The 18,192-nt window shown below is 42.0% G+C and overlaps 1 protein-coding gene across 1 annotated transcript in view; it reads left to right on the top strand.

Annotated features, from left to right (window-relative positions):
- LOC140237351 (receptor-type tyrosine-protein phosphatase delta-like) overlaps positions 1-18,192 on the top strand; it is a 193,369-nt gene that overhangs the window by 89,091 nt on the left and 86,086 nt on the right. The window lies entirely within an intron of this gene.

Raw genomic sequence — 18,192 nt, 5'->3', positions numbered from 1 at the left:
TTGGTACCTTTCTGGTATTATGCCCTCCAGGAAGGTCTACTCAGGAGAAAAGATGGAGGAGGAGGAATATAGAGGAGGTAAAGCTGGAGAGGGAGAAAAAAAAAAAGACAACACTTGCATGGGATGCATGTAATGAAATTTATTCAGAGGAGGTCTTCTCTCCGTCTTGGTACAGGAGGGAGACCAATTGCGTGTCACGAATTCAAGCGTGCCCTTTTTGGTGTCGTGAAAGCAGGATTTATTAGGTGGCGGGGAGGGAGATAGGGAGATGCAGGTACGCCCATGGCGCTGTTGAATATTGCCGTGTCCAGCGCAAACACCGTTAAGATGGAGGGCATGGAGAAAGCAGTCAATTAGGAAGCAATTATGGGCTCGTTTGGTGGATGGACGTTGGGAGGCAAGGATGCGCGCTTGGAAGAATATATGTTGCTGATGATAATGTTATCATAACTCTGTTTTTTGGTTTTTTTTTAAGAAGGGGGATGTAGCTGTGCTGGATCTCCATCACCTACCTCCCCCCTCCCCCCCCCCCCCCCCCCCTTGGGCCGCACCATCTCTTGGTGTATGACAGTGTATCGATTACTGTGGAGAGAGATTCGGTGCTGGTCTGTTTTAGGGAAGCGCTTCACACGTTTCCTGTTTGACATCACCCCCCCCCCCCCACCCTCATCCCTGCATCATTTCCATTGTCATCACTTCCACAATCTGCCTACAAGCAGGAGAAAAGTGGTTTGTCTTGAAAATGATACCTAGAGAGAGAGGAGCCTCGTTGTGATATGAAAATGATATTGAGTGATACCTGTATGTATAGTGGTCCCGACAAGTAGGTCAGAACAACGTTGCAGTCTGTTTTCATGGTATTAAATTTGTAATATTGCCTTCAAATGCTTCATACTGGATGTAAAGTACTGCTTGTATATTGGAGTGGGAGAAGTGGAATCTTCGCTAGTATAAGCAGGAAATGTGAGCAGCTCACAAGTACGTGTTTGTACACGCATAATACTGAAAAATAACTGACAATGGAGTAGATCATGAAATGAGGGGGAGTCAAAAAGGTATCAATTCCATATAACCAAGGACAACATTAGTGTCTTTGTACTTTTGAATGACAAACAGAAAAAAAATTTTTATGATTTTGTTTTTCTGTGTGTTCATTCGTCCAGCAAGCATTGTTATTCATGTAGGTGCAGCCTCTAGCGGTAGGGTCAAATCCAATGTGGCAAAACATATTTGTCAGGCCTGCAGATCAGGTTATAATTGAGTCCGATACTTAGGCATTATATACATTCACAAAATAAAACTTGATACAGTTGTGATATAGGCTTATGATATGCAACCTGGTATTCAGGGTGTTTTTCCAGCCTTTTTTTTTTTCCCAGGAGTTCCTGGATCCAAATTTCTTCCTTTACTTGGCAAAGCGTTCTGAAGTCACTAAACTGCGATAGCCGTCAGCGGAGCTTATTTCTGATCAATCTGAGAAAAAGATTGGATCATTACTTTGCCGCCCCAAAAGGTGGGACCGGTGTGCAGTATTTTTCCTGCAGACTTCAAAGGGAACTGGAAGAAAAGCTGTTGAGATAAACCAGGGAGTTTGCCAGAGGAGGTTGTTAAAAATGCTATTGTTACACGATAGGGCAATTTGTTATTATCTCGTACATACCTTTGCTTCTGCTAACTTACTAGGTAGACCCATGAATAATGGGAGATGGTATTGTTTGGTACTGATGGCTCAAAGAGAGATGTAATTGCAATTTATTCCGTGAAAGTGAATACAAATTTTTTCACATCTGTTATTGACCTTTATCTCCATCTATTTCATAATTTGTATGAAAAGAAATTATGATATGTTGCATGGCTAGATGGCTATCGAGGAAACTATACGCCTGGCCCTGGAGAAACATGGTACACAAAAATGTGAAAAATAGTGACAACTGTGAGTTTTATTAAATATAGATACTTGTGTCAACTTTTGTTCATGATATGTGTGGATACAGATAGTGAGTTTTATTCAAGACATGAAATGTCAATGTAAAATGAAAGTTGAATTCGAGGTATATATTTGGAGTAAGAATTGAGACTTCTTTCAAGGCACCTGCTTGCATGAAAGATACTTAAAAAAAAAACAAAAACCCACACATTTAGATATGGAGAGTGTTTCCTTTTCATCTCAAAGGCATGTTTAGCACAAAGAGGGAAAAGTTGATGAATGAGATGCAGGGTCTCAGTGATGTATTCTCAACTTGGTTTTATTTGTATCTAGAGGGGAGCTGTTTTGCATACTTCCAGGGGTGACTGGCTCACCTAGCTTCTTGTGTTTTCATTAATGGGTATAGTTGAGCTTAGCTAAGTGGGAAGTTTGAGGTCACGAAATCCATTTTCCGTTGTAACCTAAGTCCCGCACCTCACATTTTGGCAGCAAATTACACCTCTAGCGAGAGAGTCCTGGAACCATGGGGGGCCACGGGCTTTGATTGAGTCGCTGTTCTGTTTCAAAACTCTCCTGCTCTCTTTGCAGCTCTCGAGAAACTCATTCATTGAGCATACTCAATGAGCGGCAGACTCCCCATGCAAGATCTATGCAATTTATCAGTCCAATATCCGCCATCCTTTGGGGCGCTATACATTACATTTATGTACCAACTAATTCTCTGTTGTTTGGTTGGTGCAATCCATCATTTGGGAGTGGGATGAAGGAGGGGGGATGGGGTATTGAGAGGGTAGAGTTGCCATGACAACTGCATCCATGTAAGGGTTGAGAAGGAGCTCACCAGTGACACATTGGCAAGACACCAATGTGCTTGTTTCTGCATGAAGTGAGATGTATGGCTGAAATCTCTGTGAATCTAGCAAGTCAGATCTTTCTTTCCTAATTCTCCTTCAGGGAATAATTTTCCAACTCAAATTTGATTAGCAATTTCAGCTGATGAATAATATTTTAAATGGTATTCTGTACATTTCTATGGAAGAAAACTGCTTCACAAAAGTTCGTTTGTGTAGCAGCAGTATAAAAATGCATGGCGAATTGCGATGCGATACCAGGAAAATTATTCCCTGTCCTTCCCTTTCATTTGTTTTTATCTCTTGTCTTTCTGTGTCTGTCTCTATCCTTCTGTCTCTGTTTCTTTGTCTGTTTGTCTTTCTGTCCCCTATTCTTTTCTTCTGTCTGTATGTCTGTCTGTCTCTTTTTCAGTCTCTGTGTGATTCTTTCTACTCAAAGAGGCCTAATTACAGTGATCCTTTCTATGTGAAGGAACGTGTAATTTATGAGGTTAGTGGCCAACTTAAGTCACTGGGATCTATTCGGCTAACTTTTCCACAGTGAATGAAAGGTCGTACCTTGATATGCCCCCAACTAACATGCACTCAATTTATTACTCAAGTTAAATGGGCGAAGCACATTCCTCTTGTCGTACAAGTGAGGCCTGCCCCCTCTCATTCATTAGTGTGCACATGCATGCCTGCATAAGAACTGACGTAGTCTGGTTCTTTGAGATATACCAGTCCGTTTAAATGTATATAATCAGAATTGCATTTATATCAAAGGTAAAGTGTGACTGTTATGTTGGTCTACAGATTTATATGTTTTCCTGAGCACAAAGCAAGCTATTTATTTATCAAACACCTACCTTACGAATGTAAGGACCCGTCCTGTCCGATGCAATTCCTCACACCCCCAAAGAAAAAATATATAAATCTATATGTATTGAGAAGGGTAAGTCACCCATAAAGGATTCTGTGTGCATAATCACGCAGACCAAGCGCAGTCTGCACACCAAGACTATCAAGGGGAGTGCATCTTCGAATTCGTCAGATGCACGCCTGTGACTCTTGAGACAATATCTGACGTCAGAAGATATGAACCGTGCAGAAATTTTCATTAGATTTTCATTACACGGATGACAGCAGGAGATCCGGTAAAAAGGGCCCTCCTTCATTTGTAACAATTCTCCCGATTTCCCCCAAAGAGCATTTTCTTCCCCCTCTTGGGGGTATATATATATATATTTCTATATATGCTAAGGTAGGGACAGAATGATACATTGATTTCTTCTCATATATTAGGAAGATTTATTTGTATGTTTTCCTGTCACTCCGCCCGAGACAGGTCTATCCGTCTTTGTTGTCATCGACAGAGGACTCACTTCATTAGATCGTGTTTGCCCAGGGAGGAGGAGAGAGGTAGAACCCTTCACAGAGCTTTTCATCAAGATGGAAACGGCCCACCGGTAGTGGATCACAGAATGCTCCTCCTACCAGCCTCCCTCCCCTCCCCCATCCCCAAGAAAAATAAGAAATTGGAAGAAACGTGCGCCTGTCTCTGGCAGGTTAAGGCACGGATGAATTAGGAACAATGTCTTGGCACAGGAGAAGATAAGTCCCAAAGATGCTGATGGGATTCCACGCAATGCTTGGGATGGATTTGGACAATTTCTGTCAGATGCTGCGTGCTGTTTGAGTTTCTGGTGCTTGGGCAGGCCTATCCATAACTTTGATCTGGTAGAATCTCTAGTTCTTAGTCATCAAAGACTGCATTTCTTTTTTCTTTCTCCCAATACTTTTTTTTTAAAGGCAGAATAGTTTCAATTGTACATGGGACTATGAGCAAATTCCCTCCTGCCATCCATATCATGTCAGTCATTTTCAGTTGAGGAGGTTATTTAGCCCCCCTGTCTTTTGCAGGCACAGAGTAATCTTCATTAATATTCATCAATTCCGCGGTCATCATGAAATGTTTGCAATCTCCTTCAAGTGTGTGACTAACCGCCTATCAAACATCTCGCCGGCCTCTTCATCCCTGCAGAAACAAACAAAAAACAAAAAAACAGACAAAGACAAAAGAAAGGAATCGTGGTGTTTGGATGAGGGGAGGGGGGTGCTGAGTCACGGCATGGACCAAGGGTTTGGTAACTGGAGATGAGGGCGAGTTGGCCCTGGATGAGGGGGAGCCGAGGGAACATTTCCAGCATCATGCGGAAACTGAAGCGTTCTAGGAAGTACCTGAGATCTTGCCGAGCATGGCGAGACGAGAGGGGCGACACATTCAAGTGACAAGAGCGAGTCCGATTACACCCATCAACATTGCAGTGGAACGGATACACATTTCCCTTGTGTCGATCGCCACTTTCTTCCTCTCAAAAAAAAAGGGGGGAGAGTTTGAAATTGTATCTCATGCTTTCTCATTATTTCACCTTTAGGCTGATGTTTTGTGTGCGTTGTGTGCCAAAGTCGGCAATTATACAACTGTGTTATGTGGACATTACGTTCCGTTGCTGTCGATCATGTACGGGTTACACTTGTTGAGAGGTAGCTGCAAAGAGATGTATGTTTCTTTCTCTTCAAGACAGGCTCAGTTCATGTGGGTCGGTTTAGAACCAGAAGGTTGCTAATCAGTTGCGTTCTTTCTTCTTCGCTCTTGACTGATGATGATGCCCTTTACCTCTTTCATGCCTAGCAAATTTCACATGGATGCACTCGGGAGATCTCAATGTACGAAAGTATTAGCAGGTTAAATCGTGGGCTAAATGCCCGGTGACTTTTCAGAAATTTTAGCCACAAACCGTGTGTGATATACTCCAGAGGCTGACACTGTAGTGTGAAAGGCATTGTGGGTAAATTCCCAGGGCGAACAGTGAGGGTTCTTATACCCACAATGTCTTGCAGGCCGTTTCGCACATGGGCCATATTGCATACTTTTACCGCTGAAGAGCGGACGAGAGAAATTGAACCAAGAGCTCATTAGCTAGTTTTTTTTCACAGTTGTTTCCCCGTTTGATTCTCTGTTGAATCTCCCAGCTGATCCTCCACATGACTCTAGAGTGTGAAAGGGGTATTGTTTATAATGGATTCCACGGAAAACCATTTAAAAGAATTTGACTGAAGATGCAGAGTCTGTGTTATACACCTTGGGAAAAAAAGAAACGTATCAGATCCATTTCTCTGATTATATTACTCTTATCATTCCTTCTTCTTTCCCCCTTCCCCCCCCCCCCCCTTCTCGGAAAAATAATCACTCCACTGATGAAGGATGAAATGCTTACTGTTGGCCGGGCATCTTTCACACCGGGAATTTTATGTTTGAAATATGAAGACACAGCTGCCCCATGCATGCTTGTCCATTTGTGAGCATTCGTAGAATACCCAAGATGGTCATCTCGCTGTGTCAAGACATGACCATCTCTGCTTTTATCGCATCGTTAAAAATCCCCCCCCCCCCCTCCTCAGATTTATGCTGCTCCGTAAAATAACCTACCTTGTGGAATAGTTACGCACGGGCCCCTTCCTTCTATCCATTCCTTCCCTGGGCAGAGCCTAGTGGTGCCACGGGAAATCTAACTTGATTAAGAAACCCTTTGTTGCCGTGCTGTGTAGTGATTTGATTGCATCAATTTACCCTTATTTCCAATGATGTCTTCACACATTCCCACAGCATCTTCACTCCTGCATTGCTTGGGGCATGAATTGGGCAATTTAAATGGCTAATTAAAGCTATGCAGAGTCTGTTTGTGACTGTATCCAGTAACATACACACAAAATCTTCATCGTTGTTCATCGTGAAATAGTGCATCAATATGAACTGCACTCTCATCACGTGTGAGTGCATTCCCGAGCACCATTTGGTTTGTAATTTCCTGTGCTCTTTACGTATCCTTGGCAGAAGATGTACTGTGACAGTGATGATATTTGAGCAAATATATGACTGAGTGACAATTTTTTTTTTTCATTGAGAAGTTGTCGCACAAGTGTTGCTACAATAATATGTCTGCTATGAGTTGAATGTTTATACTCAGGTATAATGTTGTGGCCTAGTTACTAGTCCAGTTAGTCTTGGAGGAGTCTTTCTTATTCTGAGCTTTCCAGTGCATGAGGGCCGAGTACAATGTAGGTATTTTTGTTGCAACAAGCTCCACACTCATTAGATATCCTGCGTTAGAAAAAGAGGACATGTTTTACACATGTACCACAATCCAAATGGGCATAAAACAGCTGAAAGATCTTACTTCCCCTGTTAAAGGCTACCATCACATCGGACCATCCAGTAATATCCTCTGTGCAGTCCCCAGCTATCCATCTATACCACAGACTCGGCAAACTAGAAGGAGGTAATTGTCCACATTTGTTACGCCCTGGGGTTTTTTCTGGAAATTAAACAGCTTTCGAAATGTTTTCCCCAAATGTAACTATCTAAAGGGCTTTTTACACTTGTGTTTCTTAACCCCGGACTTTCTCTGACCCAGGACTATCGTTAGTCCCGTACCAATTTTTTCAGCTTTTTACACTCGCCAATTAGTCCCGTACTATCTCTTGTCCGGGGCTAAGGAGAAAACTGACCTTTTTACACTCGTCTTTCTTAGCCCCGGACTTTCCAAACCACATGAATATTCATAATTACGCTGTGTACTGTACACGTACACGCACGCACCGGCAGCACTTGATTACCTCGTTTCTGATTGGTCAGTGAGGGTCGCACTTCGTCTCCGTCGCTTAGCCCAGGATTATTTTTTCGTTCTGTTTACACTCACTTGCTTGGCACCGCAATTGCGGTGCTAGCACCGCAATTGCGGTGCTAACCCCTGCTATTTTGCAGGGCCAGATAGTACCGTACTATCGGTGGGGCTAGCCCACTTTGGCAAAAACGAGTGTAAACAGAAAGTGGGCTAAGGATAGTCCCGTACTATCGGTGGGGCTAAGGCCCCCCCTTAGCCCCACCGATAGTCCGGGGCTAAGCAAAAATTTACAAGTGTAAAAAGCCCTTAAAGTGCTTTTTAGTAGGCGCCTCTGAGATAGCCCTCCATAGCACTCTTGAGATTGAAATAAATGACTGCCTCTATTCATCCGCTCCTGTTGCACCCATCCCCCACCCCTCCTTTTTTCATCTTGACGATTGCGAGAATTTGTCTAGTTCCAGTCATAGGTCCAAACCCTGTTGAGCCAGTCAGGTCAATAACATCCTTTGCCTACCTACACATTGTATCTCCCATCTGTAAATGACAGATTATAAAAGGTTGAGAGAAACACTTGTTAGGTTTCTACTCATTCCCCACGGCCTTGCCCTTCTGTAGAAGGATTGGGGGGTGGGGGGAGGAGGAACTAAGGAGAAGATGAAAAGGAGGGGGGGGGGGGGCAAGAGTTGGACCATTCAGCCCAGGCGGGGACCATGGCAGTCACATTCATGGGCGGAAGTCTAGTGGCAGATGGGAGCAGTGTTTGATTGATGCCATCCAATGTTGCAGAAGTGCTCTTCAGGGAAGCAAAGAAGAGACACCAAGGACTTGAAATGAGGATGTGGTTTTTATTTTTTCTTCTCCTGTATCATTGCCTCCTCCTAACCTTCCCCCCTCCCCCAACCAATTCTCTCCCAGTCATTAGAGAACATTCAGAGGAGACCCCAAACAACTGGATGGAGGGATATTTTACTGTCCGTCTAATTAATCATTACACTGCAGACTGAAGTCGAGATGGGTCGCCTGGTTAGTGGGATGTTTGTGTTCTCCTGGCTTGTTTGTCCGGAATCCTTTGCCATCTTGTACTCCGTGGCATAGGGTCTAGATGTTGCTTTGTATGTATTTGGATGACTGTGTACATTTGGATGTGCGCATGGGTGTTTGTGTGTGTGTGGGGGGGGGGGTGTAGTTGTAAAGTAAAGGGAGAAACAGTGTGATACACGGTGAGGAAGTAGACCAGAAAGGGGGGGGGGGGGGGAGGGAATCGAGAAGATAAAGCATCTCTTTCATCACAATCCACGATCACAGTTTGCATTGTACTCTTTAACTGCCACACATGTTAGTGTTTTGGACAGTCGGATAGAGGGTACATTAAAATGGATGTGTCTGTTGGTGTGTGTGTGTCAGTGTTTGTGCATGGGTTTGTATAAAAGCAAACGCACTTTGACATATGATTCTCTAGATTTTTATTATGCCTCCGCCTGAAAGGGTGCCGGAGGCATTATTGGAGTGCGGATTTACCAACTCCACAATTCTTCTGAAGACATTCAGTACATTCAGACAATAAGGTCATGAATTTTGATTCCTCATCCAAAATTTATGATGGAATTGCCTCTTTCCCAATCCACAAACAATCAGAGAAACAATCCTCTAAATAGATGAGCCCCAAATGGATAGAATGAACTTCGCTGCATGTCATCGGATATTTGAGCTGTCAGTTCTGGAATGATGAGTAATTGGAACTGCCACAGATTTGTCGGTGTGTTGATCAATGACACTCGTAGCCCAGCGACCAGTCTAAATTTGTGCTGGTAGTAAGTAAGCAAAGGTGAAACGAGTTTACTTATTCGCCCGTGTCAACCCCCCGCAAAATGAAGACAAATGTCTAATATCCAGTGGTTGGAGAATCTTCCTCCGATGGGGGACCATGTCATTAGGTGACCCAATTTAAGACTGTTGTCCGACAGCGGCTCCTCAATGTTCCACATACAGACGAGCATAATGAGTGCGGGGGGGTTGGTAGGGGAAGGTGGATGCACTGTGCATGCAGGTGGGGACATGTTTACGCTGCTGCTGAATTGTGAATGTCTGTGTGTGCCTCTATGTCTGTTAGTGTCTATGGCTGGTGCTTATGCTTGTATCTGTTCAAGTGTTCTTGGATGGGGGAGGGGATGGTGCTGTGGGGGTGGGGTAGAGGTACATAGGTGTCGATCGTGATATGTAGGGTTTGGATAGGAGTCTCTTTGGATAGTGATTGTGTGATCTCTTTTGAAAGTTGATTTAATGCTTCTCCTGTATCATCCATATCATTGTTTATCCTTACTTCTTCATTGGGCACCCATGTGTTTTTATTCATCACCATCATTCACACTCCCAATAAGTTTTGAAAAAGTCCTCTTATTTCTGCTGAGTAAATCACATTCAGGCTTGACAAAGGTGGAGCCCCCCTACCTCCCCTAATCCCAGAAGTATCATTCCCCATTCTTATATTTGGTATGGTCTATGAAATTGAATATAAAGACAAAAACAAGTAATGCCTCCCCATACCCCCCCCCTCCCACTTTAACCATTACTCAGGGGGACCATGGCCTAGATCAGTGAGTCTACATCAAGTGATAACTGGATACCACACCAGCTCCACCGATGGTCCAGTGCTTTCTCATCTCCAGCAAATTTTATTTGATGAGGGAGAGTCTCCGGTGTGTTTGCCTTTCATGTTCCCTCGCTCCCAGTTGGGGAGCTGGCAAATGGGCAGCGTTATTAATGGCGGCAGGATGATGGTCCCGCGTGCATTTGAGAGCTGCACCCCCCTGTATGGGGGTAAATGAGAAAGGGTGATGGAATGGCTTCTCAGGAATATTGGGGAGCAAAGAGGATGGGGAGGGGGGGGGGAGATGGATGGTAGCAGGGGGGTTGATAGAGAGATATATAAAATGTAGAAACTTGGAGAGCTGAGTGGTGGAGGAAGTGAATGGGAAACGAATGGAGACAGATAGGAGAGCGGGGGGGGGGGGACAAAATAATGTAAGTATATAGGCCCTGTGTGTGTCTGTCTGCGTGTCTGCATTGGAGTATGCGAGTATGTGTGTGTGTATAAGAGATGGTGAGAGTAGGACGAGAGAAAAGCGCGGCAGAAAAAAACATCCGACATGGAGGGATCATTTTCTTAGACTCTTCATTTCCCTTGAGACAAAAACAGGCCAGAATTTATTAACTGCGAGTGTAAACTGAAGGAAGAAAATAAGACAGAAAGCATGAGAAACAGACAGACAGACAGACAAAAATAGATGAGAGCAGAGAGGCAGACAGGCTCACATTCATATTCTGAAGACATTTGTGGCAATGTGATATGATGAAATGCCATTCATGAAATATTTTGATTGATATCTTGATCTACCAATGTCACATGATCGATCAGACATTATGATAGAGCAGTTAGGCCTTCTTCTCAATTTGTGAAGAATTGCAATAGTTTTGATGCCTAGATGCACCAGTGCTGTTCATTTGGCTTAGTTTTAAGGAACGCTGTTTTAACTTTCAAGATTTTCATCAATGCAAAATCGCATCGCAAATGGAAAAAGTATTCAGCTACATTTAAAACTCCTTGCACATTACATTAATTGCTATTTTCAAGTTATTTAATGTCTGCTTTGGTGGGTTTTTTTTTTCCATCAGCTATAACAAGGTTACTAGTCATGCCAAGTGAAAATATGAATTAGATTTGTCACACCTGCACCTTTCTTATCTTTATTTACTCGCAAAATTTCTCAAACTGACTTTGCATTCCCCCACTTTAATCTACAGGTCTTATTGAATTGTGTAATAGTCTTTATAAGTGTAGTCCCATGTTAAGAGAAACTGTGTGCTGTACTGTAAACCAGTCTCCAGCAGACAGAGGATGAAAAATGGCTTTCAGTTTCAGAAACCTGACTCCTCGTATTTCACGGCGCTGGTGACAAGTTGTGTTTGCTCATACAAACATTACTTCTTCTTCTCCTTTTCTCTTTTTTTTTTCTTTCGCAGAGTTGTTCAATCACTGGCTCCAACTATATGATAATGCTGGCCGGTCAAATATTGATTCAATCGGTGGAAAATAGAATAAATTGCGATAATTGGGGACTTAATTTGCAGCTGTGTGATAGGGTAAGAGTGTTGGGATACCCTGGGGTCTGCCAGTTGTATTCAAAGTTTGAACAAAAAAACCCCTTGAAATACCTTGCATTCCCCCCTCAAAATTCAATTTGTCTGTAACTACTTGAACGATAATGGGGTGAAACATTTGATTTTGCAGTCTGTTGCAGGGTCACTTCTTAATTTGCCAGGGTGTTTTTTTTTTAATATTCCACACAGACATGGGGGGGGGGGGGATTGGAGGAAAGTTGACTTTGCAAGAGATGTGGAATCAAAATTGTGGTGCAATGCTTGTATACTGCCTTATGTTTTTGCTCTTCCACTGTGTACGAGGTCAGAGCATGATTTGTTCCGCTGATAAGTAGCAATAACCTGTGGATCCCTCAAGTAAATTGACAAAGTCAGAATTCTGCAGAAATTGCATCTCTTCTCACAGTCAGTATTACACAAGATGCTCGTGGTAAATGGTTACATGTGCCACACATTGTTCACGGCAATGAGATTAAAATGATTGGCCAGAATCCAGCTAAACAAAAAAAAAAAAAAAAGATCCATATTGAGCAAAAAGGCCTTAGAAATGCTCTTTTTTCCATGTTACAAACAGGTACAGCATTTTAGCAGGAAATTATTTGGAGCAAATTCTCTTTGAAGATTCAATATTCGAAGCAAATTGCCAGTCGATGTTTATCTTGATGAAGCATCATTACTCACTCTGCCAGTGTGACTATTAAAGCAATCAACTGGGATTTTGAGAGGAAAGAAAAAGGAATATTTGTTTTTGTGTTCTTCACAATTGAAATAGTCCTGAAAATTCTTGTTGCAAATTGTGTGTTTCATATTTGTTTACGTATTTCGCAGTTTTATCGTTTGGCAAGTTTATGGCAAAGTAGACATTTCCATCCCCGGTCACATACATCAGTATGTTTTGTCATTCTGAAGTTTCACTGCATTCTTCATAAAAATCAAAGTGAGCTCTTTATTGCAAGAGAAACAATTTCTAGTGTTATTGTCATATTAATGCCACATTAATGTGAATTACCTTCGGCATCAGTCGCCATCAATGTCCATTGATAGTATCATACTTTTCCTTTAAATGGTGATTCAGCCGGGATGATAGTCGACATTTCATCTTCTGTGTAAGCGGAATGCGGACACATCCGTCTTTTTACCGCCTCACTCGCGACTAATCAGCGCATGATTAGTGTCACCGACAGTGATAAAATGCTGACCCCGTCTCTCTAGTTGGCAGTCATGCCCTGGACGACCGGAGTGACAGCAAAACGAACGGTAAAGGAGACGAACAGGTGATGGCCGCCAGGCCTCCAATGTCTCAATTAATTTTCCGTGATTGGCAATCGGGTTAGAACTGGAGAAAAATCAACCCTTATTTCTGTCGCTGAGTTGCCGGGGCACAGCTAGGAGGCACGGGCAAGAGTGAATGAATGGGGACTTTAGACGGCCTCTGCTGTCGACAGCTTCATCTCAGATGAGAGAAGATAAGATTTAGAGAAAGTAGGCTGATTCGCACTTACAGTGAAATGCAGCATCTCGTGCAGTGTTTCTCAACATGAACGCAAATACACTTTGAAATACCTCGCGAAATATTTCGCGAAATGCAGCTGTATATCGGGTGGTAGTTCAAACTTAACCCAAAATACTGCGCGAGCTTTGAGTGTGAATTGTGTTATGAAATACCGCTTGTTGCACTGCAGTGTATATCTCTCACACGAACTGACACTCTCCATGTCATGTCCCCATAGGAGATATGCGCAGCAGTTACCTCGGAGAGGGTGTACTTTCGGGCCAGAAATACCACCATATTTCATGAATGAAAATGGTATCAACTGAAATGCTGTGGTATCAAGTACTTTGCCAATAAGAGCAGTGACAAGAGATTGCCATGGTATTCAATATTGCAGGAATCCTAATGTGAATGGACCATGTGAGGGTGTTAAGAGTGGGGGGGGGGGGCTCTGCAGAAAGATATTTCATGTAACAGTCTGACAGGTGACAATGGCACCCTTTCACTGTTCTTGGTTTTGTTTTTTGTCTTTTTTTGTCTTTTTTTTTAAGGGGGAACATCACACCATAGACTGCAGGTTTTAATGCACAAAAAAAAAAATGAAACAAAAATTTCTGTGTAATGTTACTGACACATTTTACGTGCAACCCAGAACAAGAAAAACAGAATCATTTAGATAAGGTCCTTGGTTTTATTATAACGGCCTTTTCCATCATGAAAATTTTCAGCTTATGAACATATTTTCTATGGACCCTCCCCCCCCCCCCTTCCTTATGGAACAAAACCTGTTCTGTACAGTGGCTTGGGCTATAGTTCGATGCCACTGAGATTGCAGGGATGGAGGGGGGGGGGGGAGGCAAGAAATAGATGCATTATGGATATCTCCACTTACTTACCCACTTTCCTTTCACTCACACACATGCATTTTGGTTACGCGTACACACCTCAATAAAGTACTTCTCTCAAAAATGCATTTATGCATCGAGGTGTCGGGAATGAAAATTGCATGAAATTGATTTGTTTGCCAAGAAAACTATTTTTACTGGGGCAAAACACACACACACACACATACACACACACACACACACACACACACACACACACACTAGCTGCCACCACCACCACTCCACACCACACCACTTTTACAAGAATTCTCACCAAGAGGTCAGTAAGCCGAAACGGAAATGTTTCATCCCGGAAGATCACATGTGAGTGTGTTTGGTGAGTCACGTATACATTGATCCTATACATTAAGATCTACTCTAGATTGCGTGACGCATAGTGGTGGAAATAGGGATACGTTCAAGCGGCGGTTTACTTTCACCACACCAATTTGCATCGCTGCTGAATTAATGTTCGCGGAGTCATTCCTACTCCTGTGCCAGTGGAATCTTACGTTAAGTTGAGTTACCTGTAGTAGAAGCATACCTGATCAATGCAGCCACAGGAGATTTAGTCCAATAGAGTGGTAAATTTTGTGAAGGGAAAGTCTCCACATTTTTTTTTTTCATTTTTTTTTTTTAACAGAAAGGAACAAATTGTTCCATGTATCATCAATTAAAGGAATACTAGATTACATCTGTGAGCTGCAAAGGGTCTAAAATGAGAGTTTCCAAGCTTGTTTATATTTGATTTGATTCAATAATAGGAAAAATTGAAGTCTCTGTTCTCATATTAGAATATAAGTGTGATATACTTCAATACCCGGGGGTGGGAATTTGTTCAATATTTATTTTGCTCTACAATAAACCAAATACATTACAATTCTTAGCTCCTCGCAAAATTTGTGACAGTTTCATGCACATGAAAATTTCTGGTTTAGCAGATGTGCTCTCTTCGTTATCGTAAAAACACATATTCTCAACATTCTTCAGTGAAATCGTAAAAGCACATATTCTCAACATTCTTCAGTGAAATCGTTCTGCAACTGCAAGGCATTTGAGATGAAGGCCTATGCTAGATATTTACGAGTTGCCCTTCTCTGGTTGGCTGTGGAAGCGATAACAGATCGGTGGTTTCATGACGTCGGCATGTTCATCCCGAAGAAGCTCACCTTGTGTCGGTTTCAGGGTGCAGGCTTTTTCCATTCGTTGGAAGAAGGGGTGAAGCGCAAGGAAAGTCCACACTGTGCGATAAGGCGTGATAGAATGCATCCGATTGGATTCGATTGTGCGGGGGTTTTGGGGTTTTTTTTCGGGGAATCTTATTCTATTCTGATCAAGCAGATGGCGCTTGAGCGAACAAAACTACATCGCTGGTAAGACTGCGGTAGTCTTGCGGGAGGTCTGCACCGATTCATGCTTTCTTGGCTCTGGCATTTCGAATGAAAGATTAATTTTCAATTATTGGAACTGCTGGGAAAGTGAGAGAGAAAGATGACACTTTCACCTTCTCATCAGAGATTTCGCTTTTCTTTGGCAAGAAAAAAAAAAATGTTTCTTCAGCCATGAAAAGGAAGACATTGAAGCAAATATTGATTATCATAGAGAGCTAAGAGAGGCGCTAGTTTAAGCACTTTTGGGGATGGTCCTGTTCATCCTTTATCTATGTATCATTGTGTAAATATGAGTCATTTTCTCATGACCAAGCATAACCTTGGCAAAAATAGGGTTGTTAGAAAAGAAAATGCCATTTGTTTCTTGTATTAGACATGATTGCAGTATTTGTGTCAGAGGATGAACCCACATATAAGCCTTTGTTCACATTTGTTTGCAATGACATTGTCATTACATTGATATACACTCCATGCAGTTTTTTCTTTCTTTCTTTTTTGTGGAGGATAGGGGAGGGGGGGGATTGCGCATGGGGAAAAATGGGCATATAGGATGACGTCTCATATTGACTCCTAGAATCCATTATAACATCACATATCAGCTTGTAAATTCCTTTTAAATTCCTGTCTTTCAGCAAGCTGCATTAATACCCAAGTTCTCCTTTTAACAGGGAGGACAGGGGAGGGGTGGGGAGCAGCAGGCAAATGAATCGCCTTATAGTTGGATGCGGTTTCTAGAGGAGATGAAAAGTGCTGCCGAGGCTTGTCGCACCGAGATGGCGCTCGTAAAAAAAAAGACCGCCCGAGATGTCTTTCTCCCAGGAATTTGAGCAGATCTTGGGGTGATGAGAGATATCTGTGTTGGTTCCTCTCCTCCAGAGGGTTACTCTGTTTTCCTCCTGAGCGCATATATATATATATATATATATATATATATATATATATATATATATATACATTCATTATATATATTTATAAAACTGTGTTTATATATGTATATGTATGTATGTATGTTCAGATGCATGTATGTACATTATGGAGGTACATACATATGCAAGTATTTATTTGTTTGTTAATCTATTCATCTATTTATTCATTTATCTATTCATCTATCTATCTGTCTATCTATCTATCTATCTATCTTTCTATCTGTGTATCTATCCATCTATTTATATGTAGATTATTCTATAAACTTTTTCTAGGGTACACATAATGGAATCAGCATCTACTTTGTAAGGACATGTTCATGTGAAAGTTTTTTTTTTTTCAAGTCTTGATGCGTCCTCAAATCTCATTTACCAGCATCGAATATATGAAAATGTCAAAGGTGCTCGTAGCAGCTGTATACCATAAGCTATATTTCTCTTTACCAGCTACAAGGTATTCATTTTGTACATGATATGTGTGTGTGTGTGTGTGTGTGTGTGTATGTGTGTGTGTGTGTGTGTGTGTATGCATCTACTTCTGGCCATTCTGAAAAATGCAGAGTTGGAAATATTTGGGGAGGTCATAACGTAGGTGCATAGTATTATATATATATGAAATTGAGCAGGGATTGTACAGCTTTTATGCAGGTCATTGTTGAAACCTATGTGTGGTATGCACTGTTGGTGTCAAATCCGTGGACGGGTAGAAATTGATTTTTTGATGCGGGCAGATGTTAAGGTGACTCAGAAAAAAAAAAAGAGAATTATGTTGGGTGAAAAAAAAAAGGAGAAAGAGGAGTAGAAAAGGAGAGAGAGAAATAGAATGATATTGACAAAGTGAGAGATGGAAACAATATGTGTTTCTGTGGTTTTTGTTTCAGGTGACAATTTATTGAGTGCCGAGCTGTTTACTGAGAGCCATTTACCGATCAAAATATGCAAATGATTTGTCATCGGTGATATGCATTTCACTGATGAGTATAGAGAATCCGTTCCCTGGCTTTGAATCCGTGAGTCATTGGTGTGTGGTCTGCACAAATCTTTGTTGGGGAGTATTTCCAGTGAGATGATAGATGTGATTCCTTGGTTTTATTTATGAGTTTCTTGGGATCAACATTTCACGAGTATTGGGATACTCATACAAATGCATAGATAAAAGGGAAAAGCACTTGGCAAGATGAACCTTACCTGTATATAAATGGCTTGTCCATTAGTGGTACTTTTGAAATTATTTCAACTATTTCAAGTCAATTTTATGTGAAATTTGGATAGAAATGAACCTTTCATTAAGTGTGTGAGATACATTGCTTTGTGATGATGTGTATTCATGACTGCGGCTGTATCGATGACTCTTCCCTCTTAAAGTTCAGAGGAATGAATGGATAGGTGTTTGTGGTTATGGATATGACATGGTTGTTCCTATGATCACAACTGCCTTCTAGGATTTGTAGTGACCTTAGCAGAGCTTCAAAGCCCTTTTGTCCACAAAGGGATATTTTTGTGATATGGATTATTTTGTTTGATTTTCACTCCCAAATTATGTACAAGTGACCATACTGAAGATGATCATTAGTAATGTGTGGTGATGATGATGACATCTTGTTGTCATGACAACCCGTGATTTCATTGAAGAGTGAAGGGAGTACTCATTTTCTTAATTCATCCAAAAGGATGAATGCACTGCTGTGGGGGCTGGGGCTGGGTATGGGGACATGATCAGGTCTGTGAAAACAAGACATCCATCAAAAGACAGTATGTGGGACTAAAGGGTTGTGGCTGGAATGCATCTCTGTCACCAGGGATGTGGGGGAAAGAGAGATGCTTTGCGGTCAGTCTTGCACCGCCGATCGACAGCGGTGGGAGAAGAAAACCGGAATGACGGTGAACATTTGCCGCGAT

Source organism: Diadema setosum, chromosome 13 (genome assembly GCF_964275005.1).
Source record: "Diadema setosum chromosome 13, eeDiaSeto1, whole genome shotgun sequence".
Taxonomy (NCBI): domain Eukaryota; kingdom Metazoa; phylum Echinodermata; class Echinoidea; order Diadematoida; family Diadematidae; genus Diadema; species Diadema setosum.
The sequence above is the reverse complement of the archived record's forward strand: the minus strand, read 5'-3'. Positions and strand labels throughout refer to the sequence as shown.